At 40.6% G+C, this 26,517-nt stretch overlaps 1 pseudogene; it reads left to right on the top strand.

Moving 5' to 3' along the window:
* The first annotated feature begins 19,226 nt into the window (after positions 1 to 19,226).
* LOC147892274 (uncharacterized) lies at positions 19,227 to 20,583 on the top strand (annotated as a pseudogene).
* The last annotated feature ends 5,934 nt before the right edge of the window (positions 20,584 to 26,517 follow it).

Genomic DNA, 26,517 nt, shown 5'->3' with positions numbered 1-26,517 from the left:
ATTATTGACTATGATGCTATATGATGTGAAATAGGTTTGAAATTATTTAATTGTGATGCTATATGATGTGAAATATGGGAACATTCTTGATTGTACTGAATATATAATTGGTTTCCATGCACTCATGTGGCATCTTGTCCTCAATCCTAAATTTTAGTTTAATGTAGAGTTTCACTAGAGTTGTCGACTTGTGTTTCCTTTTTACATGCATTGTCTAGTCCACTAGTGAACTCTATGTGAGACATGGTTGCATCAATTTGTGATTGTATTGAATATATAATTGGTTTCCATGCACTCATGTGGCATCTTGTCCTCGATCCTAAATTTTAGCTTAATGTAGAGTTTCACTAGAGTTGTATCAATGGAACAGCAAGGTTAGTGACATTGTCGATATGTGTTTCCTTTTTAATGCATTGTCTAGTCCACTAGTGAAGTCTATATGAGACATCGAACTAAGTTGCAACATTTGTGATGGCATTGAACTAAGTTACAAAATTTTTCTACAGACCTACTCATTGTCAACCTCAATAGTTTGTATCTGCTCTGATTGACTGCCTTCCATGTATTCTCATTGAGAGTGGGTTGGGGCTTTATTTCCCAAATAGGAGATAACACTGTAGGGGTCGAAGGCCACTGTTACTTAACCCCGATTATGTACAATACTCAAACACACATATATATGGCTGACATAGAAGATTAGGGTGTTTCGCACCCACCAAAACTTGTGTTGCTCTCTCTTATGGCTTTCCCTCTCTCACACCTTTTTCCATTCTGCTTTCATTGTTGAGATCTCACAACTGGTATTAGAGTGCAGGTGTTTTAGCTAAGCCCAAATGTGAGCCTAGAGCTCGAAGTCTACTGTTGCAGCTTTGTGGGAGGAAGGAGAAGCTCCATTGGAAGACTTTACCTTGCATCCCGGTGTGCATAAACCTTTGGAAAGTTCTCTGAGTGGTTTTTGGAGCAAAAAGACGTTTTTTAATGATTCCCCCATTCCTTTTGACAATTGAGAGTCTAGAATGACCTACAGAGGCAACCATTTCCTGATTTTGGTGTCCATTGCACTTTGGGAGTTCAAAAACCCCTTCATTCTTGAATTTGGAATCATTTTTTTGGATTTTTGACTCATTGTCTCTGCTTTAACATTTTTCTACCAATGTGTTGGAACTCAAGTTTGAAGCACCCATTTGTAGATCTGTTGGTTCGAGTGGGCTCAAGAGGTCCTAAAACTTTGTGTTGCTCATAATTCGCACTTTGGTGGTGTTTACAAATAGATCTGTTTGTAGAAACGTTTTTTGGTCCGTGTGTTAGACCCGATGATTGGGACCACCACAGTTTCCAAAACCATCTATTCCATTGCATTTTAAAGGCCCAAAAACCCCTACCTATCACCTTTTGCATGATTTCATGGAGATTTGGAGAAGTCCTCTCTGAGACGTCGAATCATTGTTTTCTCTTAGGAGGAATCTAAAAAAATTAGGGAGTGTTTGTGAGATAGAAGGAAAAGGAATTAGAAAAAACAGGAAAAGGAAAAATTAAGAAATTAAGTGGATGCAAAATAAAAAGGAGAATAGTAAGTGTGTATGTGAGTGTGTGTGTGTCCTATCAACTACATCACTGGGTCAATTTACAATGTTCAAGTAAACCACCAACAACCATATACCATTGCCCTTAACCCCACACAAGTAAGAATAATCAATTACTGTACCATCCCTTCTGACAAATTGTCCAAGTAGGAGTCCATTCACAAACTCACATTCGTATTAGTCAATTGTAAAAAGTACAACAAGATTCATGACTAGTCTCCAATTATTAGTAGTTGGAGATAATCTACCATGTAGTCCTCCTCAAAGTTGCCAATGCTACTTGTTCACACCCTAGATTTATCAATGCAAAATTGATAGAGAGGTATGCCGACTCACCTGGCACCATCACAACAAAAATGAAAGTTAGAACAATACATTTTTGATGTGGAAGCTAGGCTTCGATGTTGGCACATAATTGTTATCCTTGTCACTTAATCAAGATTAGAATTAATAAAGTCTTGGCATCCTTAAAGCAATTGGAAATTGTAGAGTTAATGAAGTGCTTATACAATGCTAAATCCCCAAAGAATATATGAAAGCCCAACATGCATTTCATCTAAAATGAATTCTCAAAGGGAATTTTCTTTGCTCCCTAAAATCTCTACCAATAAAGGACATTTCTCAAGAACATCGCAACAAGTGTAGCACACTGTAATAAATTCCAATGTCAATTCCCTTTCTCCTTTCTTTTCTATCTATAGTAAAGAAAATGATTATGAGACATATAACCAATACACAGACTCAAGTTTCTATATTATGAGTCTCTTATGCCATTGGTTAAGGAATCCCACTCTTCTTAAAGGCTTTTCTTTAGGTAGAGTAATCGAAAAACTTCCTTTCCACTATAAAATTCATTTGCATTATGCAAATTTTCTTTATAAAGATGATTATTCTACAAACCAATGAAACTAATTTAAGGAATGAGAAAATTATTCTATAACCCAATCAAAGTAATCATTGCCCTATGAGGTCCATAGTTCCCCATTGGTCGCAATATAGAAAATCACATAGGCTCAAGACCATCTACTCCTGCCAAGGTCATATATTTAAGAAACTTCTAATATACCAAGGACTCAATAATAAAATTTTTTATAGTAAATAGCCCAAGGAATTACCTAGTGCCTTTCCTTACTACATTATCATTATATATAAATGGGCAAGGTGGTACAACAATCTCTAAAATTATGTAAATTAAGGGTCAAGACCTACTTATTTCCTAATGACATCCTTCAAAGAATCACAACCACCTTAAAATATGAAATGCACTAATAGCATCTTTCCTTCCAAGAATGCAAAATATTTGAAAATATAAAAGTTTCTTATTGCATTAGTCCCTCCAAGATTCCTCCTAAACTATTATTTCCAATTAAGCTCATTCATCAAAGCATCCCTTGCATTAAAAAATCAATAATGTATCATTAATAAAGCTCATAGTGTTAATAATGGCTCCACTCTAGCATTTTCTCATGACGGGCTCTAGTCAAAGCTAATAAATGCTATCCATGACCTAATAAAGCACATGAAAGAGAAAATAGAATTGAAAAAGGATAATTTAAGTGGTAGTAATATAGAAGGAGCCAAAGACACAAGGAAATAGTATATATATATATATATGTAACCCTACGAGGACATTAAAGTATACACATGTGTATATATATTCCCCTAAAAGTTTTTTAAAGGAAGTATTTCTTAGTCGTTGCTGAGACCATCCTCTTCTCTAATTTTTGGGGGTTACTTGAGTTGCTCCCTCTAAGGGTCGTCGCAACTCTAATACCAAATGTTTGAGGGAAAAACCTGACCTTCAAGATCCATGGCCTCATTAGAAATATACACAAAACAGTAGATAGGTCTGTCCTTAGTGTGATCCTTTGAATGATAAAGGGTTCTGCATGCAAGCCATGAGCCCTCCATGCAATAACATAATCAATCGATATATGAGTCTAAGGCAAAACATGACATTCATAGATGGGCTATCGCCAATAAGTGTGAATGACATGCTCTATACCGAGGCTAATGTTCCTCAGACCTAGAACGTTGAAAAATAGTGGGGTTGTGCATACATATCCATGTAGTCTTGCTCTAACACTCAACTCCTACCTATGAGGCCTCGCATTCAAATCCCCCAAGGCTAAAATTATCCCAAATGGGTGCTCAATTTAAAAGAGCCCCCCTGTCATGTACACTAGTATTATTGTATGTGTGGCAATCTAGTTTAACTACATATAGTCCCCATGCCAAAAATCAATTATTTATCAAGGCCTTTAGTTTTAGCTTTTCAATATCCATAGTCTATGTAATTCTTGGACTATCCATAGTCTATGTAATTCTTAGACTATCAATAATGTTTATCACAATCATTACAGTGTTGATAAACTCCAAGGACTGCCGCGGGTCCACAAAGGGATAACTATGTGTGTGTGTGTCTGTGTGTGTCTGTTTAGACCTATCAAACATCTATCCTACTATACTACTAGACCAGTTTTCAATATCAAAGTAAATTAATTTCAAACATCTACTATTGCCCTTTTCAAACAACTAGTGAGAGTAGTTATTTAATAACTAACCTCTCAATACCACATAAGTGAGAATAATCCATATCATACCATTCCTCTTAACAAGGTGTCAAAGTGGGAGTCAATTATTGTAGTCACATATATGTCAGTACATTGTAAAAAGTACAATGATACTGATGAATAGTCTCCAATAGAGAGTTTAATTATATTTAGCAATCCTTAGAAAAAATTCGCTGTAGAGTGCTCCTCAAAGTTGCCAACACCATGTCTTCATGCCTTAGATTTTCTAATGCAAACCTGATAAACCATAAATTTGGGTATTCTAACCAAGTCTTTTGATCAATCTCAACCAATCATGATGTTGCATCATGTTAGTCCTACACACAAGAACCCCAAAAAATGATGGATATGGACCTACCTACAGATCAAAGGGTAGAAAATATATATTTTGACTCTACATATATCCAAGATGATCTCATTTTTCACTTGAATAATCTAGAACATAGGGACATAAAATTTCTTCAAATATCAATGGCATCCTAGGCATAACATATTGTGATAAGATTCCAGTTTCCATTTCAAAGCAAGCCATGCCCATAAACCTGCGAGATAAAATCTTAAAAGGGTGTCCAATTCCTGCATCATCAGGGTCATTCCATTCATAAGTAGAAAGGATTATCCCACTAAGGGGTGTTATAACGAACTCAAAACCAGTGGAAATATGTCGTGACTGACCCCTGCATCATAAATACCATACTGTAGGCTTAATGCCTCCTTGGCCTTGGGACTTGCCCCAAAAAACTTCATATAATGAGCCTGTAAACGGTCGACTGGGGTCGGTCTCGAAATAGGCCACCGACCATACGATAGAACTGGTGCGCAAAACAGAGCAACTAACCTACAGTGTCCATTCGGCCCAGAGCCATCCGGGATCATCTAAGGCTCCAAACAGGCCCCGCAACTAGAGAGTGGGTTGCCCTGGGAAATGCTCCGTCTACCCTCAGTGCGGTCAGTCAAGGGATGCCTTCCCGCACTTGCATGTAGCCTAGTTGGCGGTGTGCCAACTCTATCTGAAGCCATCCAACCATCATGCCACACATGGCCCCCATCTGGTATCCAAACCAGGACCTACCAGATAACTGAGCTGCTCAAATGCCTTCTCCTCATATGGGGGGCTTACAAGTAGAGTTAGCTGGTTCCCGCATAGTTACATGAGAGTGGAGCATTGATATCTAACACTATTAACACATGTACATTTCCTATGGTGGTCCCCGGAATGTACTTGTGCTGACAAAGTTCAGCTGCTTCAGATACCTCAAATATCTTAAAAGATCCTAAACCATCTTTTATCTCTTGCTTTACTTGCCTTTGGTACACTTCCCACCACTGTCTGTGTTTAATACAAAGGTGGGTACAGTGTTCTATTTTCATACATCAACTTAGCAAAATGTACAAGTGTTAGTCACCCCCCTTTTTCCTAACATGGGTTATGGACACGGGTTATCTACACCATAAGGTCATAAATATTTCCCTTAATACTAAGGGATAATTACACTAATCCATGGTTGAAGCTTGAGTATCTATGTCCATCTAAAAGGATACACCAAGGTGTTTAGATTAGGGACAGAAGTCTGAAGTGGTCTTTCGAAGGCCTAGAGCATGGATGAATCCAAAAGAATAAAGATCCAAAGTTAGACTCATCCCTTACTAATCATCCTTTAGTTATCCTCATCAATAGTTGGAATACCATACTATTGAGAATACAGGAATTATCATCATCCCTTATCATCATGATGGGTATAGTCCACCGCCTGTATTCCATTACTCCCTTCACTATCCAAGGACACCATGATGCCAGCATACTGAAGTACAAAGTATTATATGTAAGGTTGTCCATTACATTCAATATAGATGAGGCGGTCCAAGGGATCCCTTGGGAACATTCATAGTTTCAATCCATATAAATTACCTAACATGTGGTAGAATAAACTATAGTTACAACTATGTGCCCTAGGTAAGGCCCACAGGTTACCACTTATCAAAGTAATGTACCATGTATTATGTAATGGAAGGCTGACCACACTCTTATCCATGTTTTTCTTTCTATGATTTCCTAATTTCATGATCCAATATGATTTCCTACTATCGTGGTCCATCAGTATGTTGACAATCTTGAACCACACAAGGGTCCCCGAAGTGATGTGTGTGTGTGTGTGTGCACGTGCGCAAGCGATCACATTCTCATAGTTCTGACACACAATCCAAGTGAGGGTAGTAGTCCATCCATCAAAATGGATTGGGTCGGCGGACTACTTCCCTAATTTAAGTCACAATAATTACAAGAAATCATCACAATCATAACCTCTCCAACCAATTGGTGTAGGGTGGCAAGGTTTCCATATTCATGGAAGAATCCTTCGACCAATTAGTCGGATAATACTTTAGAGTGTAATAAGTGAACATCCTCGACCAATTGGTTGAGGTCATCAATAAAAGTAATAAAGGAAATTTTATAAATTTCCACTTAACATTAAAACTTTGAGCATATAACAGATTATCAACAATAGTTGGAGACTATTACTTACAATTCAAGGACATAAATAAAATTTCACCATTTATTGGTCTCATGAGCATGATAATTTCACAACAGCAGAAGGGTGAAAAAAACAATAATAAATCCCTTTGTAACTTATACATACCAAGGGAAATTTTTTCAGCCATTAATTTGATGTCGATCCAAACTTCAAGGTCCAACAACCAAGGGAGAGAGCTAGCCTCTAGTCCCAATGCTAAAAATAGGCCCGAAACCCAATCAAATCAAATCAAATCAAGTACAAACATTAGCCAAAATATTTTTGTTATCTTACAATGGATATACCAATGTGTGTTTGTCCTATCAACTACATTACTATGTCAATTTACAATGTATAATTAAACCAATAGCAACCATATATCATTCCCCTTAACCCGCATAAGTAAGAATAATCCATTACTATACCATCCCTTCTGACAAATTGTCAAAGTAGGAGTCCATTTACATACTCACATTTGTATTAGTCCATTGTAAAAAGTACAACAATTCTCATAACTAGTCTCCAATTATCAATAGTTGGAGGTAATATGCCATATAGTCCTCCTCGAAGTTGCCAACACCATATGTGCATACCTTAGATTTATCAATGCAAAACTAATAGGGAAGTATGCCAACTCACCTGGCACCATCACAACAAAAATGAAAGTTAGAACAATACATTTTTAATGTGGAAGCCAGGCTTTGATGCCAGCATATACTTGTTATCCATGTCACTCAATCAAGATTAGCATTAATAACATCTTGGCATCCTTAAAGCCTAGCAATTATAGAGTTAATGAAGTGCTTATACAATGCTAGATGACTCCACAAGGAATATATGAAATCCCCACAGGCATTGGATCCAAAATAATTCCTAAAGGGAATTTTCTTTGCCTCCCAAAAAACTCTATCAATAAAGGAGACTGCTCAAGAACATCCCAAGTGTAGCACACTATAGAAATTTCAATGTCATGACAAAATATGCATGCCTTAAGATCAATGGAGTGCTCTAAGGTGGATGGAACCTATGTAGAGACATGATGAAGAGAGTGCTCATGACATGTACCTCAAGTCGATTAGGTTCCAAGATAGATTAGCTTGGACTCATAAACGGAATCTTGAGTGAATGTGCATTTCTCTATTCAACAATACATGATAGGCTTCTTATATATAGAGAGCCCTTTGAATAGTCAACACATGTGGGATCCTCTCATCCACATTTCTCCTTGTGGATATCCTTAATCCACATCTCCACATCATGTAGTCCACATCCTAGGGTGGCTACTTTAATTCTTTCATATACTATACCTTAGCCTCTAATATGTGCTCATGGCACCATATGTCAACACCTCCCCTTGGTACCATGATCCTTTGGCTACTACAAGGTGGTCAGATGTGAGTTACAAGATAAAATCCTCCCCTAGATGCTTACATGGCTACTCTTAGGTGGTCAGGTTTGATTTACAAATGTGTGGGCTGAAAGTGGAAAGGATGTTGCTTCTCAATACATGTTATTCTTGTCATTCTACTCATGGCTTGATGACTCCATGTAGTTGACTTGTTGGTTCTCCAATCTGCAATCTTCTTCCTTATGTCCTAGCTTCTTGCAATGGTGACACTTTGGTTTGTTCTTCAGTCTACAGTCACTTTGGTAGTAGTGACCCATATTCCTGCAATGGTAACACTTCGTTGATGTTTTACTAAACAATGCTTGTTCTTCATTATTGATGTTGTGTGTTGATGTAGATGTCGATGTCAATGCCTTGTTCTTCCATGTGCCTTAATGCTTTATATGTGGATGCCATGTTTTGTGATATGGTCATCTCATGCACTTGTGCTTTTGGCATGCTTGGTGCATTCATGCGTTGCTTTTCCATTTGTTGCAAAGGTCTTACCAATTGATTACTTTCAATATTGGTAGTGTCTAATTGCTAACAATGATTCTAACTTAACAGGCACATAGAGCTCAAAAATACGATCACTTTTCCTTTTTAGGCTGCGTGGGTCTAAAAAGGGCTTTCTGTTTTGGCAAAGTTACTTGGTCAACGCCAACCGTTGACTTGGTCGACTGGTAAATGCCGATCGTTGACTAGGTCGATAAAAAGTCAACACCATATCACACCTTCATGAGAGAGCTAAGGCAACTACCCTAAACTTCAACCACAACAAGCGACCATTAATAGCTCTCCATTGATGGGCGACACCTACACAACGATCGCTAATGATCGGATGCAATGAATGATGGAGCATACACAAATAGTGCTCAGCAGTCACACTCAGTTGAGAGACCACAAAGAGCTCCACTAGCAGCCGGCTCCTACTACCAAGCATCGCCTAAGCCATTGGTGCAATCCACCAAATGGCCCTCAACATAACGGAGCCAAGCTCCAAGCACAACCAACCTTTAAGCCACCGGTGCAATACACAAAACATCCCTCAACATAACAGAGCCAAGATCTAAGCAAATGCCATGAGCGACGATCGTCCTACAAGCTCCAGGAATGGCTTCCCAACACGGACTACAACCACACGTGACCTCAAATCGAGGGCTTCGATGATGAGCTATGATCCAATGTGCACAGTTCTCCATGCCAACAATGGAAGCCTAAAAATTCCATCTAGAATCTCCAAGATTCTAGAGCTCATAACGAAACCCATAAGATTTTGGTGCTGTCTCCCTCCATGCATTTTTGACATGTGGCAAATCTCTTATCACCCTGCCATGTAGCAACCTTATTAGAAGGCATCTGCCATGTCAGTAGGGTTGGCCCTACTAACATGTCATCAGCTGTCATGGTGACACATGGTACTTATCCACACAAGATAAGTCTATCTTGCCACACCACCTCCACCTCATTGTCCCATGTCAGCAAATCATGCCACATCAACAAAGGCACCATCCTGCCATGTCATCATCTACCTAATAACTACCACATCACCTTCTCCAGTCATCAAGCCACATCATCATTGCCATGTCACCTAGCCACATCATTTGCTACATGGCACAGTCCCTTGGCAGGCACACTATGCACATAGTTGACACCTAAGCACAATGTCCCATAGGAACACCCCTTGGCTAGCACACTTTGCATGTGAATTTGATCGCCGCATCATCATTTGCACCCTTTTTGCCCCTCCACCTTGATCAAGTGATATCTCTTGATCCAAGAAGGATGTGAGGATGCTCCAAAAAAAAAATCACTTGATTTTTTGTGCTCTACGTGTGGTCGTTACATCACGTGCACATTTTGATGCAAGTATCACACACCTTTTAGCCTTGGCATCAAATCCACTTCTTGTATGCACACAAGCCTCTACATCGATGCATTTCATGCAACACCTAAAACGAATAAAAGAAAATGAATTATTTACCATTTTTTCATCTCTCGATGGTTGGTCTAGATCTTGATTAGTGGAGTAGTTCATCCATGTAGGAGAGAACTCCAAAGCAACCAATCAAAGCCATGCCCAAAAATTCCCAATAGTTCCTACTCGGAGTCAGTAGAGCAGACTTCAGAGTTTCCAGAGGGATTGGTCGATTGATCAGAGGGCAGATTGCACATCATTTGATTTTACACTCACATGCCACATTTGTAAAGCCTATTGGCTATTTTTTTGGCATTGTGCACATCATTCGAGCCTTGTAAATTCTATCAACTATTCTTGGCATCATGTGCCATGAGCCTTGTAATAGATTGATTATATATTGCAGTTCTTCTTCACTAACAGTTCAGATTGTAGTTGATTCAGACAGTGATTTTCACAGCAAATTGAGTACATTTCTTACACCATGTCTACCACTAGCAACCTCAATTCAGAGGCATCTGCTAAGCTAGACAATTCAAATTACGACAAATGGAAATACTAAATGGAGACCATTCTTGTACTTCAAGACAAATGGGAGTAGGTCGATGGGTCTACACCTAGACCATCTGATTGTCTAACATCAACTCCCACCATTGCCGCAGCACAAGCAGAGGGATCTACACTTGCACCAATAGTGTCAACACTGGTAGTACATCCTACCATTTCCTGATCACAGGTGAATGGGACAAGAAAGGCAAATATGCATATCATTTGATCAAATAGAACATGCAATATGTCATGCCAGGATAGCTCAACATAGTCAAGACATCCAAAGAAGCATGGGATATGTTCGCAGCTCTTTATGAGTCCAAGAACACATCCAAGATTCTCACACTAAGAAACTAGATCAACCATAGTTTTCGCAATAGCAATGAGTTTGGACATGCTTACGTACTCAAAATCAATGATTACAACAATCAACTCGTAGCAGGAGAGACCATGAATCCCGCAGAAATGGTTCAAGTCATCCTAAATGGACTAGGAGAGGGTTACGAGAATCTAATCCAAGTATTACCATTCAGAGGCAAATTCCAACATTAGAAGAGCTATAGTTAGGGTTACTTGGTGAAGAACTCAGGACTCGGGCTATTCAAGAACACAAAGGTCATTCTAATGATCAAGCATTCATAGCTTCAAACAGAGGTAAAGGTAGAGGTAGAGGCAGAGGTAGAGCATCTTAGCGAAGTGGTCATCATCAACAATGTCATCATCAACAACATTAGCATTTGCAGAGCAGCAGCATCAGCATCAACATCAAAGAGGAAGTTATTCCAACATATGAAGATTTCAAGATCAGGGAATGCATCCACCAACATGTCAAACATTCAATGCAACAACAGTCATAAGTTTGGACACTATGAAAGAGATTGCCACTGCAAGAAGCGGTACGGCCAAGGAGGTCAATCCAGTAGCAATTGAGGGAATTTTCATGGAAGTGGAAATCACTCTGGTGGACATTCAAGTCACGATCACTATGCCAATGAACCTCAAAACATGTTTCTTGCAAGTGAGGATATGTAAAAGATTGATACACCATATCTTGACACTAATTGCAAATCAAAAGGGGAATGTAGCTATCAAGTTGATCAAGCAGATTAGGATCCTTGGTACATCAATAGCGGCGCATTATTTCACGTGACAAAGTATTAGGAATCGTTCACAGAGATGAAACCAATATAAGGACAAAAGAATGTTATCTACACTATAGATAGCACATCAAATCCAGTTTAAGGGAAAGCCATTGTCCCTATGAACAATTTCACTAGTATGAAAGGATTAGTAAAAGACGTACTCTATCTACCAAAGCTCAACAAAAACCTCTTGTCAGTTGGGCAAATGATAGAACACAATTATAGAGTCATCTTTGATGGAGATGAATGCACGATCAAAGACAAATCTAGAGGATATCAGCTCATAGAAAAAGCAGTCAAGAAAGGACACGTGTTCAGAATGCTAGCTTCAGTACTAAATTTGCATGCCATGTCAGCTCAGCAATAGCCGATGTCACTTTCCGCAGTATGGCACAAGACATATGGACATGTCAATTTCAAAAGCTTGATGCAGCTAATAAATCAAAATATGGCAATTGGAATCCCTAAGCTACAGTTTCTTGGAAAAGTTTGTAGAGCATGTTGCTTTGGTAAACAAAAGAGAACCAATGTTGGAAGAAGCACCTCTTGAGCAAGAGGTATTCTTGATTTGATTCATATAGATGTACGGGGTTATGAAAAGACTCGCAGCATTAATGGTTCACTCTACAACTTGACTTTCATCAATGACTACATCAGATATTGTTGGGTTTACTTTTTGAAAGAAAAATGTGAAGTTTTTTTCAGATTTCAAGAATTCAAAGCCTACAAGGCAATCAGGAAGATCAAAGTCATGAGATCAAACAAAGGAGATGAATCCATGTCTCTAGCATTCATGAACTTTTGCAAAAGTAATGGCGTCAAAGGCAATTCACTTATGTAGATACTCCTCAACAGAATGCAAGAGCTGAAAGGAAGAATGGTATTTTAGCAGACAGTGCTAGAGCAATGCTCAGTGAGAAGTTTCTTCCGAATAAGTATTGGGAAAAAATGATTGCCACTCCAAACTACTTGCTTAATCAGCTTCCGACTGAATCTATTTAAGGTATGACATCTTATCAAGCATTCATTGGATACAAGCTATGCATTGGGCATCTCCGCATATTTGGTTGCATAGCATATGCCCACATACATGATAATCATCGTAGAAAATTGGATGTTAAGTCACATAAATGTATCATGGTTGGCTACAGTGAAGAAAGAAAAGCATACAAGCTTTTATCAAAAGGTCATAATCTCCAGAGATGTCATCTTTGATGAAGAATCAGAATGGAAAATAGCAAGTTCTCAAGAGATAGACACACCGATTACTTAGTCACCTACAAATAAGGTTGATGAAGAAGAGCAAGAATTGCTAGAGACACCTTGAGAAGAGCAGCAACTCAGATGATCTACCAAAGACAGGAGACCACTAGCCAGATTGACATATGCTCAGAAAGGCAAAGCAATTCATATTGAAACCACCAATTATGCTCTTATGACTACCATCATGGCCATAAAAGATCCAGTGTACTTCAAAGATGCAATTGACAAGTCGGAATGGCAAACTGCTGTGAATGAAGAAATGGAAGCTTTGCACAAAAACAACACTTGGGAATTATGCAATCTTCCACCAGGCAGAAAGGCCATAACAAACAAATGGGTTTACAAAGTGAAGTACAATCCACACCATCTTGAATATTCATTTCAAATATCTGATTAGACATTACATAGAGCTTTGAAGAATTGTGAGAAAGAACTTTTGTGTGCATCTTGAAATAAGTATGGGAAATAATAGATTTGGATATATTAGTAGTTTCAACAAAGGAAGGTCGCTTAATTAATAAAAATTTATAGAACAAATGTAGGTCCTCTTTTGAGGGTGAACATAAGTTCCTAAAAAGCTTCAAATTGTTTTATTCAATGCCATCCCTTGACACATAAATGAATAATGATTCAATAAGAAAAAGCTAAAAGTCACACCAATAGGGCCCCCTGATTGAAATTTGGGTCAATTAATTAATTAGTTTGCATGGAGGGGGACGAAAGGCACGATTAAGCTAAGCATTGGGAACGAGCGAATTAACGCATGAGGGGCAGTGGTAGACCAAAATTCACCACTCGAAGCTTCTTGGAGAAACCTCTTTCTCTAGAATGTTCTACCGGCTAGTATTTATACAAGGGCAAGTTGAAAGAAGGAGGGTAGAGAAGGGGTCCTGTGAAAGGCTCTCCAAGACAAAATGGGAGCGGCTAAGGGTAGAAGGGAGAGGGGAGTAATAGGTGTGAGAAGAGGCAGAGGGGGAGGTGAGGAGGGCACAGGGAGGTGGGAGAGTGGTGAGGCATGGAGGGAGTAGGGAGAGTGGCTAAGGAGGGGAGAGGTCCAAGCAGAGGAGCAGCTGAGGAGGAAGGAAGATGGTGCTGAGCATGAGAGAGTAGGTTAATATTTCGTAGGAAGCTTAGCATAGGTAAGGGAGAGGCAAGGTGATTAATAGAAATAGGGAGAGGAGCTGAATAGGTTACAAATTCTCTTGACACCCATATGTGAAAGACACCCATAGGTGAAAGTTTGAAAGCCTATACTATTGAATAGGTTACGAATTCTCTTTACACCATTCATCAAGAATTAGTTTAAAAGGATAACATGAGCAAGAAGGTTGATTGTTTTTTGAGGCATGTGATTGAAGAAAGGTGAAGGCTTGATCTTGCCTAATTGAATAAATTACAAATTCTCTTTACACCCATATGTGAAATTTTAAAAGCCCATACTATTCATCAAGAATTAGTTTAAAAGGATAACATGAGTAAGAAGGTTGATCTTTTTAGGAGGCATGTGATTGAAGAAAGATGAAGGCTTGGAAGGCCTGGGGACCATGTGATGACATGGGCTTTAAGCTGATCGATGGTTGAGGTTTGGCATTGCTGATTGGATGGTGGAATTTTGCCGCAACTATCTGGACAAAGTTCCTTTGTCATGGAATGCTAGCCGGCGGATTTAGGAGCTACAAACTATGGGTATTTTGCAGGGGACCGTATGTACGTACAAGGTGCCTAAAATTTGGTGCCCATATCTTCTCTGATTTTGACGCTCAGGGCTCACCTATCACATCCACACCACCTAGAGCTGCTGAGAAAAATCCCTCTGCCCAATGTGAATGTTCTGGGGAAGCCTACGATGGGCTTCTGGATATAGATATATAAAATGCCTTTTCCCAGCACCAACGATGGGCTTAGGTAGAGTATCCTTTTCAGCCCTGCACACCTCCTCCCTTCTCAGGTATGCTCACAACCTGAAGCAACATATATTTTTATTTGGATTTCTAGACTTCATCGCAAGTTCTGTTTTACTAACCATCGTCACAAAAAGTTCTTAAAAAGGCTGCAATCTGATGCTAAGGGCGATACAATCTTTGAATTGTAGCACCATCCAAGTTATTTGAAGTAGTTGCATTAGAGATGATCAGCAGCTTCAAGGAGACAAGTATAGCCATCGTCCTTGTTGATAGAGCAGGCCAAGCAATGTCTTGAGAACCACATGCCACTATAGCCAGAAATCAGCAACATTCAAGTACATCTCTTTTGCTTGAATATTAATATGTGATTACCCCGTACTTCAAAGTCTCCATGCACACATTTTTTCTCCAAGGCTTTTTCACATCGCATATCTCTTTCCTTTTCTCATGCAACTACTTTCGTCATCACGATCCTTTGGTATGGTACTCATGTGTTCTACTATGCAAGTCACTTAGTTCAATGCCACCTCAAGAAATTAGCTCTTAGGGATACCCCATGGATTCAGATTTCTTAAATTGGCTCGGTGGTCATTTAGAGGATTCGAGTTTGCATCGAGGGACTTGCTAGATGAGCATTGTGATTCCTTATTCAGCATGCTGTAAGACTTCTAACAAATAATATTTTTACAAATTTACAAACTAGGAAGATTCCTTGTGATGGCTACAAAAAGAGGGTTGCTGTCCATGGCCTAAGAGGACATTGTTTGTGTTAGAAATGACCCAACAGAGGGTACACACAGTAGAAGACTAAGCATTCATCTTGACAGTACTCCCATGATGCCACCACCCCTTGGCCCTTTAGCTGAATCTCAAGCTAGCTCGCATCCACCTCATCATGACTATGCCAAAAAACCAACATCCATATGGCTCTCCAAACATGCATACACACAGCCGCGATGCTTGATATACGCTACAGTCTACGTCTGTAGCTCCACACGGTTTAAACTTTGCTCAAGTTACGTGTAGTGTTGAGGCTTTTGGGTCGCTTGCTAAATGCTAAACATCCCGGATTTTGTCCTCGCTATCTTTAGGAGCGAACATGGTGCTCTCTAAATGGTCCCAAAGTTGTGCTTGAACCAGGCCAGAGTTCTAGTTCTGCAGCCTTATGTGAATTCAACTATGGCCATAGTATCTTTAACCATGCTTCTGGGCCTATGTTGCTTGTGAAACGTCTCAGCATTCATCTTGGGAGTACTCCAATGATGCCACCCCCCCTTGGCCCCTTAGCTAAATCCTAAGCTAGCTCACATCCGCCTCATCATGACCATGCCAAAAAACCAACATGAGCTGCCCTCCTCCATGCGGATCTTACATGCCATGCCTGTCCATGAGAAACTCCTCAACTAGCTTGTACTCATTTTCAGCTTTTGCCCATAACCTCTCATCCATGCTCTCCTCGAGCATGGATGAGTCTCCAATGTCCAATGCACTCGTAGATAGCTTCTACACCACGAGTCTGTGCTCTCGAGATCCCCTTGGCTTTCTTCTCAAAACTGCTTTTACCATCAGCATTTCAGCCCAAGCTGATGTGATAGGATCGAAACGCTGCTCGTGCTCTTTGCAATGACGTAGGTCTCGTCTCAAACGTAGTTTGGACAACCAAGAATCGTCCATTTTTGTGAGCAGCCCATAGCCATGCTAGAACCTCAATTGGCACCCTAGGGGTGTGCATGGTGCATACTGTGCATGACAGTCTGCTTGGCCTCACTCCCCTTCACCTCTCGTTCCATGCTTTCAAGCCCGCCCATGTTCCTTTGTGTGCATGTGCAACGCTTAGGAGAGACCATCATGTCCAATTCCAATGTTGGCTGAGGAGGGGCCAATAAAAGTCAGATGAGGGTAGTACTTCAATCATGCCAGAGTTCTCCAATCTTGGTTGTACCTGTATGTAACTCTGGCCAAGGTACCTTAATCAAGGCTTGCAGGCCCCTCTTGCATGCCAAATAACCCACCATATGGCTTCCTCAGCTTTCTAATAGCTTCCTCAGCTTGAGTTTTTTAAAGCATCCATATGGCTCTCCAAAAACATCCATGCACACAGCCACCACCGCGATGCTTGATATAAGCTATAGTTCTACCTCTGTAGCTCCACACGGATTAAACTTTGCTCAAGATATGTGTAGTGTTGAGACTTCTGGGCCGCTTGCTAAATGCTAAACATCCCAGATTTTGTCATCGCTATCTTTCATAGCGAACACGGTGCTCTCTAAATGGTCCCAAAGTTGTGCTTGAACCAGGTCAGAGTTCTAGTTCTGCAGCCTTATGTGAATTCAACTATGGCCACTATATCTTTAACCATGCTTCTAGGCCTATGTTGCTTGCAAAACATCTCAGCATTCATCTTGGGAGTACTCCAATGATGCCACCCCCCCTTGGCCCCTTAGCTGAATCCCAAGCGAGCTTGCATCTGCCTCATCATGACCATGCCGAAAAACCAACATGAGCCGCCCTCCTACATGCGGATCTCACATGCCATGCCCATCCATGAGAACTTCCTCAACTAGCTTATACTCGTCTGCATCTTTGGCCCATAACTTCTCATCCATGCACTCCGCGAGCCTCCAATGTCCAGTGCACTCGTAGCCAGCCTCTCCACGAGTCTGCACACTTTTACCAGTAGCCTTTCAGCCCAAGCTGATGTGGTAGGATCAAAGAGCCCTTGTGCTTTTCGCAAGGGCGTAGGTCTCCTTCCTTTGTGTGCATGTGCAACGCTCACGAGAGACCATCATGTCCAATTCCAAACTTGGTTGAGGAGGGGCCAATAAAAGTCGGATGAGGGTAGTACTTCAATCATGCCAGAGTTCTCCAATCCTGGTTATACCTGAATGAAACTCTGGCCAAGGTACCTTAATCAAGGCTTGTGGGCCCCTCTTGCATGCCAAATAACCCACCATACGGCTTCCTCAGCTTTCTAACAGCTTCCTCAGCTTGAGTTTTTTAAAGCGTCCATATGGCTCTCCAAAAACATCCATGCACACAGCCGCCACTGTGATGCTTGATATGAGCTAGAGCTCTATCTCTATAGCTCCACATGGATTAAACTTTGCTCAAGATACATGTAGTGTTGAGACTTCTGTGTCATGTGTGGACTTTTTATATAGCTAGAGGTCAGCTAGTAGCTCTTGCATGATCAGCATCTAGGCTATCATCTACTAATGCTCCTTTCACATGTTGGCAGCATTGCAAGGATAAAGAGTACTCTTCAAGCTCAAGCTCTAATTCTGACATTGAGATGGAAGAGACAATCGATGAATTGATCACTGATGTTATGGATGGCCCTTCCATAAATACATCAATGTATCAATCAAAACATGGATTGAGTTTTGACTTTGCATTATATGGCTTGATGTTGGAGACACTAGCTTCTCAACATATCCCTTTAGTTGAATAACTAAAGGCTCTATCAATTGGAATAAACATTGATCGTCGACGATGGAGTTGCATAAGTGAAAACTTGTGCATGGGAGTTGGCATTGATGGACGTCAACGGGTTTACCTAGCTGATCAACCTACAATTTGCATACCATTTCTTGAGGAGTGGCCCTCCATAGTGCAATCTTTTCACATCTCAAGTGAAGGTTCTCACCTTTGTATCAGAAGCACTATGACTTCCATGAGTGCACTATGGTGTGTCAATGCTCGCCGCCATGGCATACCATCATCATTTGTACAGGATTACATTAGTGCATGTGGTTGCCAGGGCAGGATGGCAAATCGTCAGAACCAAATTTTCCATGAAACGACATCTACTGAAGCCAAATCTCTACCTAAGAGATTGGAGGAAATCTCAATTATGTACAAGGTTTGTCTAGTTACTATAAGAGTTGCACCAAATTTTACTGACTACAGATGTCATCGTGGGGGCTTTGTCCAACAAGGCAAAAGGTTAGATTCCGCACATCACAATACACATCACAAGTCAAGTGGAAAGTGTGGATGTCCTTTTCTTGTTCGTGTGTACTCTCTGGGAGGGGATAAGTGTGAGCTGAAAGTGGCCAACTATCACAAGGGGCATGTGCCTGGAAGTCGGTCGGATTTATATCATCTTCCACTTCATCCCACGGTTATTGCATGTTGCATTGCAGACTTATACGATGTTGGTAGTGCACGGCATGTTAGTAGAATGTCTCTTTCAAAGGAGGCTTTGCTCAAAGATCATGTGTCTATTCTTGAAGCAACAACCTTCAGATTCTTCATGATATGTAGAGAGATCAGCAGGCTCTCTTAGAATCTATGAGCTGGGGGTAGATATGCTTGGTTTAAGAACTTTGTTGATGATTTGTTTGGGTGCCACTAGAGTCGTTCTAATCTTTTTCTTTTGTTGGACAGCAACTATGAGCATGTCAGACTGGGAGGCCATGACCCTAGAAGCAAAAAGCCTTTTTCAACAAGGGAAGGTAGTACAAACTACCCCTCTTCTAGTCATCCTAAATAACATATGTTGTGAAAGGTGAGATTTGACCACTCTTGTAATGTTGTGTTAGGTCATTTTCCACCAACCATACAATCCTTCTACTAAAGAGCCAAGAGAAAGACCATTTATTTTGATATTGCAGGATGAGTTCATGCTTGAGATAGCACAAAGGTTTTCAACTGACAATGCTTGGGCCGTGGATAGCACATTCAAGACAAATAAGTATGGGCTTCCATTATATGTAGCTGTGGTGCCAAATCAAAAGGCTAATGGCATTCCAGTATGGTTCATGCTCTGTAGCAAAGATCCTAGGCAACGCCATGAGAACATTGCATTGGAGGTAACATTCACCACATTGTTCTCCAAGATTGGGCACATCAGGCCATGAGCCATAATTATAGATAAGTCCCAGGTGGAGTTCAATGCAATAAATAAAGTTGTCATAGATGATCCAGCTTGTTGGGACATAGATCATACTACTCCACTACACTGTCATGTTTTGTTGTGTTGATTTCATGTGAAGAAGGCATGGGTAGAGCATTTATTACCCAAGGTGCCTGAGGGTGTTAAGGATCAGCTATATGCAACAATGTGTGGGATGATGTATTCCCCTACACTTGAGAAATTCAACACTCGGTATGAAGCACTGCTAGAAGAATTCTCTAGATATGAAGGTGTGGGTCGTTATGTTACAAATGGCTGGTGTGGGCCACCTTGCCAATGGAGACAGATGTGGAGCCATTATGGTAGGCTATTCCCGCATGGTGGGGTGGAGACAACTAATCTTGTCGAGAGATTGTGGCAACACATTAAATACACATTGTTGGATGGGCAAGTAAATCGCAACATTCGTGACTTGCTCATAGCCTTGGTAGGAGATGCAAAGACTGGCACACGTATGGGTGGAACACTTCTTGAATTTTTCAAGCAAAAGCAAGGGATCGGTAAGTATGAGCTTGTCTTGTGCTCCTATGTGTGTTAAGCATTTTGAAATCCCATCTTTCTAAATCTACTTATTCTTCAACGAGCAGTGGATTCGGACAAATTTGCTCAGTATGGAAACTCTCACACACATACAACACGTTTGCAAGGAGCATTTCGTCTTGTGGAAAGATACAAATTTGATCCCAGATCTATTATTATTGTGAGTGACATTAGCCTACTCTTCAAAGTAAGAAGCGAGAAAAATCAAGATAATTGGTATCATGTGTGCTTTCAAACCATGTACTGTGATTGTGTTGATGCAGACACATATTGCAAACACTTGCGAGGTGTGAGGATGATTGTTGAAGAACATTTTCCACATCTACGTCCTTTGTTACCGATCATTGATAGCATCCATTCATTGGTTCAGTATGAGGATGATCCAATAGCAGATAGCCACATTCAAGATCCTTGTCATGAAGAATTGACCACAAACTGATCAAACATGGGACAAGAGATCTTGCATATGATTGGGAGACTGAGAAACAACCTTTCAGCAATTGAGGAGATCATTCTAAATGGGAAAAAAGCTAGCTCATCTATGCACAGTGGACTCCTCTATGCGATTGAAGCGACATCTCATTTGTTTGTCCCAAATGAAATAGATTTGCCAAGTAGAGGGTCCATATGACAAGTTCAGGCTCATGTGACGGAAACTAGGCTTGGCCATGGTAACAAACATACACGTTGCATGGATGGTGGTAGTACTTTAACAACTGATCCACCTCGGGAGCAAAATTTTGTTTCTCCATCCGTCACACCCTCCAAACCTTGAAAACACATCAAAGGGAGGAACCGTGTCAGACTTGACAGTAGGTCAAAGTACATGTGTAATTTTTGTTGTGTGAAGACCCTTGTTATCGATGCAAGAGAGGATTTGTCTTGCAGCACATGTCATACAATGCTACCTTTGCCATGCAACCTTGTTGACAAAAGCACAATATCTCTTCTAATAGGAATAAGAGTGAATATACACTTGTTGGAACATCTATATAATGGTGTCATAGATGCCATGGGTAATATGGGTGACAAAAGGGATGAAAGAGAGTTTAACATTCGAACTGATGATGGGGAAGTGTTATGAGGTCTTAAAGCATCAATAGTCAGGATGGAGCTACTATAATTATTTGTAGGGATGTAGCTACAAAAGGGAATTGCAATATACATTGAAAATATGTTGTAATTGTAATACATTGGTGTCACCTCACATTCTCCTGCTTTAACTTCACAACATGAATATCTATTTTCTGAAGTTTTTTTTCGTTCTATTTTGCGTTGGAATCCGAATTTGTATTTTCTAAATGTTTTTGTCACAAGAAAGTTATCTATGCTAGATTGCATTCATATGTGGCTTTTCTTTGGACATTGTGTGGGAGTTATTTTTAGTTGTGTATTTGTAATGCTTGATAAGAGGGTGGTGACTAATGTGCAACTACTAGAAATTATTTCCTCTTTCAAGGATTTTGGATTGTGTGTTAGGGGTATGAAATTTAATGCCATCTCCATGCTTTTTTTTTGCAGGAAATGGATATGAATCTATTTTCAGCTTCAACTTCCATGGCTACCTTGGTGAAACAACCTATCCATCGACCCTTGTTGATCAAGGGATGTGCAGAGGTTTTCTTAGAAAAATCCTTGCTGGCTCCTCAAAAATTTAAATCTTTGATTCGTGCGTGTGCCTGAGAAAAGTCTCAATATCTTAGAGGCTTACATCCCAAAGAGGTCACCTCTATATCGCATGTTGCGTAATGCTCCATCCTTTCGTGATGATGCTTGCAATAAGATAGCCAAATCACTAGGGAACAAGACTAAGTCCTCTCCGTACTCATTGATGGTCACCAATAAAGGTTTTTTCACCACTCCACACATAGATGCCATGTGCTCTATGTCATGGATGATTTTGGTTGAAGGCTAAAAAACATGGCACTTTTGGGATCCACACAACAAGGGTAGCTTAGATGCACGGGCTGATTGCATGGTCCATGGTAAAGGCCCAATGCCTACACCCAATTTCTCATTCCAAGCAACTATCGATTCTCTTGTGATTGTGCCTCCCTCATGGCCACATTCAATGATCACAAATGAGAGGAGCATCGAGATCACAGGAATGGTTATAACTCATGAGAGTCTTTTTCAGATAAGCAAAATGTGGGATAACACCCTATCATATTATCCTACTGATAGAGCATTAGCCTATAAGGAAATGGCCCCTTTATTAGTGTGATAACTTCATGGATGAATGTTAGAATGTTTTGGGTGCCACAACATCCCAAAACCCTTACTCCAAAGACCTATGCCAGATTGCAATCTAAGTCCATATTTTAATTGATGTAGGGCTCTTCCTGCTACACTCTGGCCTACATAAAACAGGGCTCTGAGGCTATTTGGAAAGCCTCCTGGTTTCCTTGAAATACCCCCAGTATAATGGCTGGGATATTTGGCATTTAAGAAGCGCCTGAAAGCCTTGATAAAGGTACCTTGGCCAGAGATTAAATCAGGTGAAACCACAATTGTAGAACTCTGGCATGAATGAAATGCTACGCCGTTGACTTTTAGAAAGGTTTGTCTTTGCCTTCTATGATGTCATTAATGAATGTCAGGATGTTTCGGGTGCAGCAATGTCCCAAAACCCTTGCTCAAGAAACCTCAGCTAGATTTCAATCTAAGTCAAATCTCTAGCATGAATCGAGCATGGTCCCAGAACTATTTACAGACCCATGCATGGGTATCAATGAACATTGGTGTCAGCATCAATTGATTGTGGTTCCATGGCCATTTAGAGAGCCCGACTCAAGAAATCACCTGAGTTTGGCCAGATTATAAATCATGTAGGGTTGTGCATGCTAAACTACGGCCTACGCATGCAAGAAGGGACCAAAAGCCTTGATAAAGGTGCCTTAGCTAATTCAGGGGAAACCACAATTGTAGAACTCTCGCATGAATGAAATGCTACCCCATAGCTTTTTAGAAAGGTCTGTCTTTGCCTTTTATGATGTCACTGATGAATGTCAGGATGTTTTGGGTGCAACAATGTCCCAAAACCCTTGCTCAAGAAACCTCAGCCAGATTTCAATCTAAGTCTGCTCAAGAAACCTCAGCCAGATTTTAATCTAAGCCAGATCTCTGGCATGTATCGAGCGCGGTCCCAAAACTATTTACAGACCCATGTATGGGTGTCAATGAACATTGGCATCAGCATCAATTGATTGTGGCTCCATGGCCATTTAGAGAGCCTGAGTGAAGGAGTCACCTTAGGGTTGTGCATGCTGAACTCTGGCATGTAGGGTTGTGGACAATGAACTTTGACCTACATGAAATAGGGCTATGGTGCTCTTTAGACTCTAGCATGAATGAAGGGCTACCCCATAGCTTTTTAGAAAGGTATGTATTTGCCGTTGATGACTTAACAGATGAATGTTGGGATGTTTCGTGTGGAACAACGTCCCAAAACCGTTGCTCAAAATACCTTAGTCAGACTTCAATCCAAGTCAAATCTCTAACATGAATAGAGCCCTGTCCCATAACTACTTACAGACCCACATATGGGTATCAATGAACATTGGCATCAACATCAATTGATTGTGGTTTAGAAAGCCCGAGTCAAGGAGTCACCTGAGTTTGGCCAGATTATAATTCATGTAGGGCTCTGCTTGTTGCACTCTGGCCTCCATAAAACAGGGCTCTGAGGCTATTTGGAAAGCCTCCTGGTTTCCCTGAAATACCCCTAGTATGATGGCTGGGATTTTTGGCATGCAAGAAGCGCCTGAATGTCTTGATAAATGTGCCTTGTTGGCCAGAGATTAATTCAGGTGAAACCACAATCGTAGAACCCTAGCATGAATGAAATGCTACCCCGTAGCTTTTTGGAAAAGTCTTTGTTTGCCCTCCATGATGTCACTAATAAATGTCAGGATGTTTTGGGTGAAACAATGTCCCAAAACCCTTGCTCAAGAGACCTCAGCCAGATTTCAATCTAAGTCTACTCAAGAAACCTTAGCCAGATTTCAATCTAAGTCAGATCTCTAGCATGAATCGAGCGCGGTCCCAAAACTATTTACAGACCCATGTATGGGTGTTAATGAAGATTGGCATCAACATCAATTGATTGTGGATCCATGGCCATTTAGAGAGCCTAAGTGAAGGAGTCACCTGAGTAGGGTTGTGCATGCTGAACTCTGGCATGTATGGTTGTGGACGTTGAACTTTGGCCTACATAAAATAGGGCTCTGGTGCTATTTAGACTCTAGCATGAATGAAGCGCTACCCCATAGCTTCTTTGAAAGGTATGTGTTTGCCCTTGATGACTTAACAAATGAATGTTGGGATGTTTCGCATGGAACAATGTCCCAAAACCCTTGCTCAAAATACCTTAGTCAGATTTCAATCCAAGTCAAATCTCTAACATGAATAGAGCCCGGTCCCATAACTACTTACAAACCCATGTATGGGTATCAATAAACATTGGCATCAACATCAATTGATTGTGGTTTAGAAAGCCCGAGTCAAGGAGTCACTTGAGTTTGGCCAGATTATAATTCGTGTAGGGCTCTGCGTGCTACAATCTAGCCTCCATAAAACAGGGCTCTAAGGCTATTTGGAAAGCCTCCTGGTTTCCCTGAAATACCCCGAGTATGATGGCTAGGATTCTTGGCATGCAAGAAGCACCCAAAAGCCTTAATAAAGGTGCCTTGCCGGAGATTAATTCAGGTGAAACCACAATTGTAGAACTCTGGCATGAATGAAACGCTACCCCGTAGCTTTTTGGAAAGGTCTTTGTTTGCCCTCTATGATGTCACTGATGATTGTCAGGATGTTTTGGCATCAACATCAATTCATTGTGGTTTAGAAAGCTCGAGTTAAGAAATCACGTGAGTTTGGCCAGATTATAATTCATGTAGGGTTGTGCATGCTGAACTGTGGCCTACATAAAACAGGACTCTAGGGCTATTTGGAAAGCCTCCTGGTCTCCCTAAAATACCCCTAGGATGATAGCTGGGATTTCTGGCATGCAAGAAGGGACCAAAAGCCTTGATAAAGGTGCCTTGGCTAGAGATTAATTCAAGGGAAACCACAATTGTAGAACTCTGGCATGAATGAAATGCTACCTCGTAGCTTTCTAGAAAGCTCTGTCTTTGCCTTCTATGATGTCATTTATGAATGTCAGGATGTTTTGGGTGCAACAATGTCCCAAAACCCTTGCTCAAAAAACCTCAGCCAGATTTCAATCTAAGTCTACTCAAGAAACCTCAACGAGATTTCAATCCAAGTTAGATCTCTGGCATGTATCGAGCGCAGTCCCAAAACTATTTAAAGACCCATGTATGGGTGTCAATGAACATTGGCATCAGCATCAATTGATTGTGGGTCCATGGCCATTTAGAGATCCTGAGTGAAGGAGTCACTTGAGTAGGGTTATGCATGCTGAACTCTGGCATGTAGGGTTGTCAACGTTGAACTTTGGCCTACATAAAATAGGGCTCTAGTGCTATTTAGACTCTAGAATGAATGAAGCGCTACCCCAAAGCTTTTTAGAAAGGTATGTGTTTGCCCTTGATGACTTAACAGATGAATGTTGGGATGTTTCGTGTGGAACAACGTCCCAAAACCCTTGCTCAAAACACCTTAGTCAGATTTCAATCCAAGTCAAATCTCTAACATGAATAGAGCCCAGTCCCATAACTACTTATAGACCCATGTATGGGTATCAATGAACATTGGCATCAATATCAATTGATTGTGGTTTAGAAAGCCCGAGTCAAGGAGTCACCTCAGTTTGGCCAGATTATAATTCATGTATGGCTTTGCGTGCTGCACTGCGGCCTCCATAAAATAGGGCTCTGAGGCTATTTCGAAAGCCTCCTAGTTTCCCTGAAATACCCCTAGTATGATAGCTGGGATTTTTGCCATGCAAGAAGGGACCGAAAGCCTTGATAAAAGTGCCTTGGCTAGAGATTAATTCAGGAGAAACCACAATTGTAGAACTTTGGCATGAGTGAAATACTACCCCGTAGCTTTTTGGAAAGGTCTTTGTTTACCCTCCATGATGTCACTGATGAATGTCAGGATGTTTTGGCATGAACATCAATTGATTGTGGTTTAGAAAGCCCTAGTCAAGAAATCACCGAGTTTGGCCAGATTATAATTCATGTAGGGTTGTGCATGCTGAACTACAGCCTAACAGGACTCTAGGGCTATTTGGAAAGCCTCCTGGTTTCCCTAAAATATCC

Source organism: Dipteris shenzhenensis, chromosome 17 (genome assembly GCF_047967505.1).
Source record: "Dipteris shenzhenensis isolate YYH24624 ecotype China chromosome 17, Dip_SZ_1.0, whole genome shotgun sequence".
NCBI lineage: Eukaryota > Viridiplantae > Streptophyta > Polypodiopsida > Gleicheniales > Dipteridaceae > Dipteris > Dipteris shenzhenensis.
Note: the sequence above shows the minus strand (reverse complement) of the source record. Positions and strands in the feature narration are given on the sequence as shown.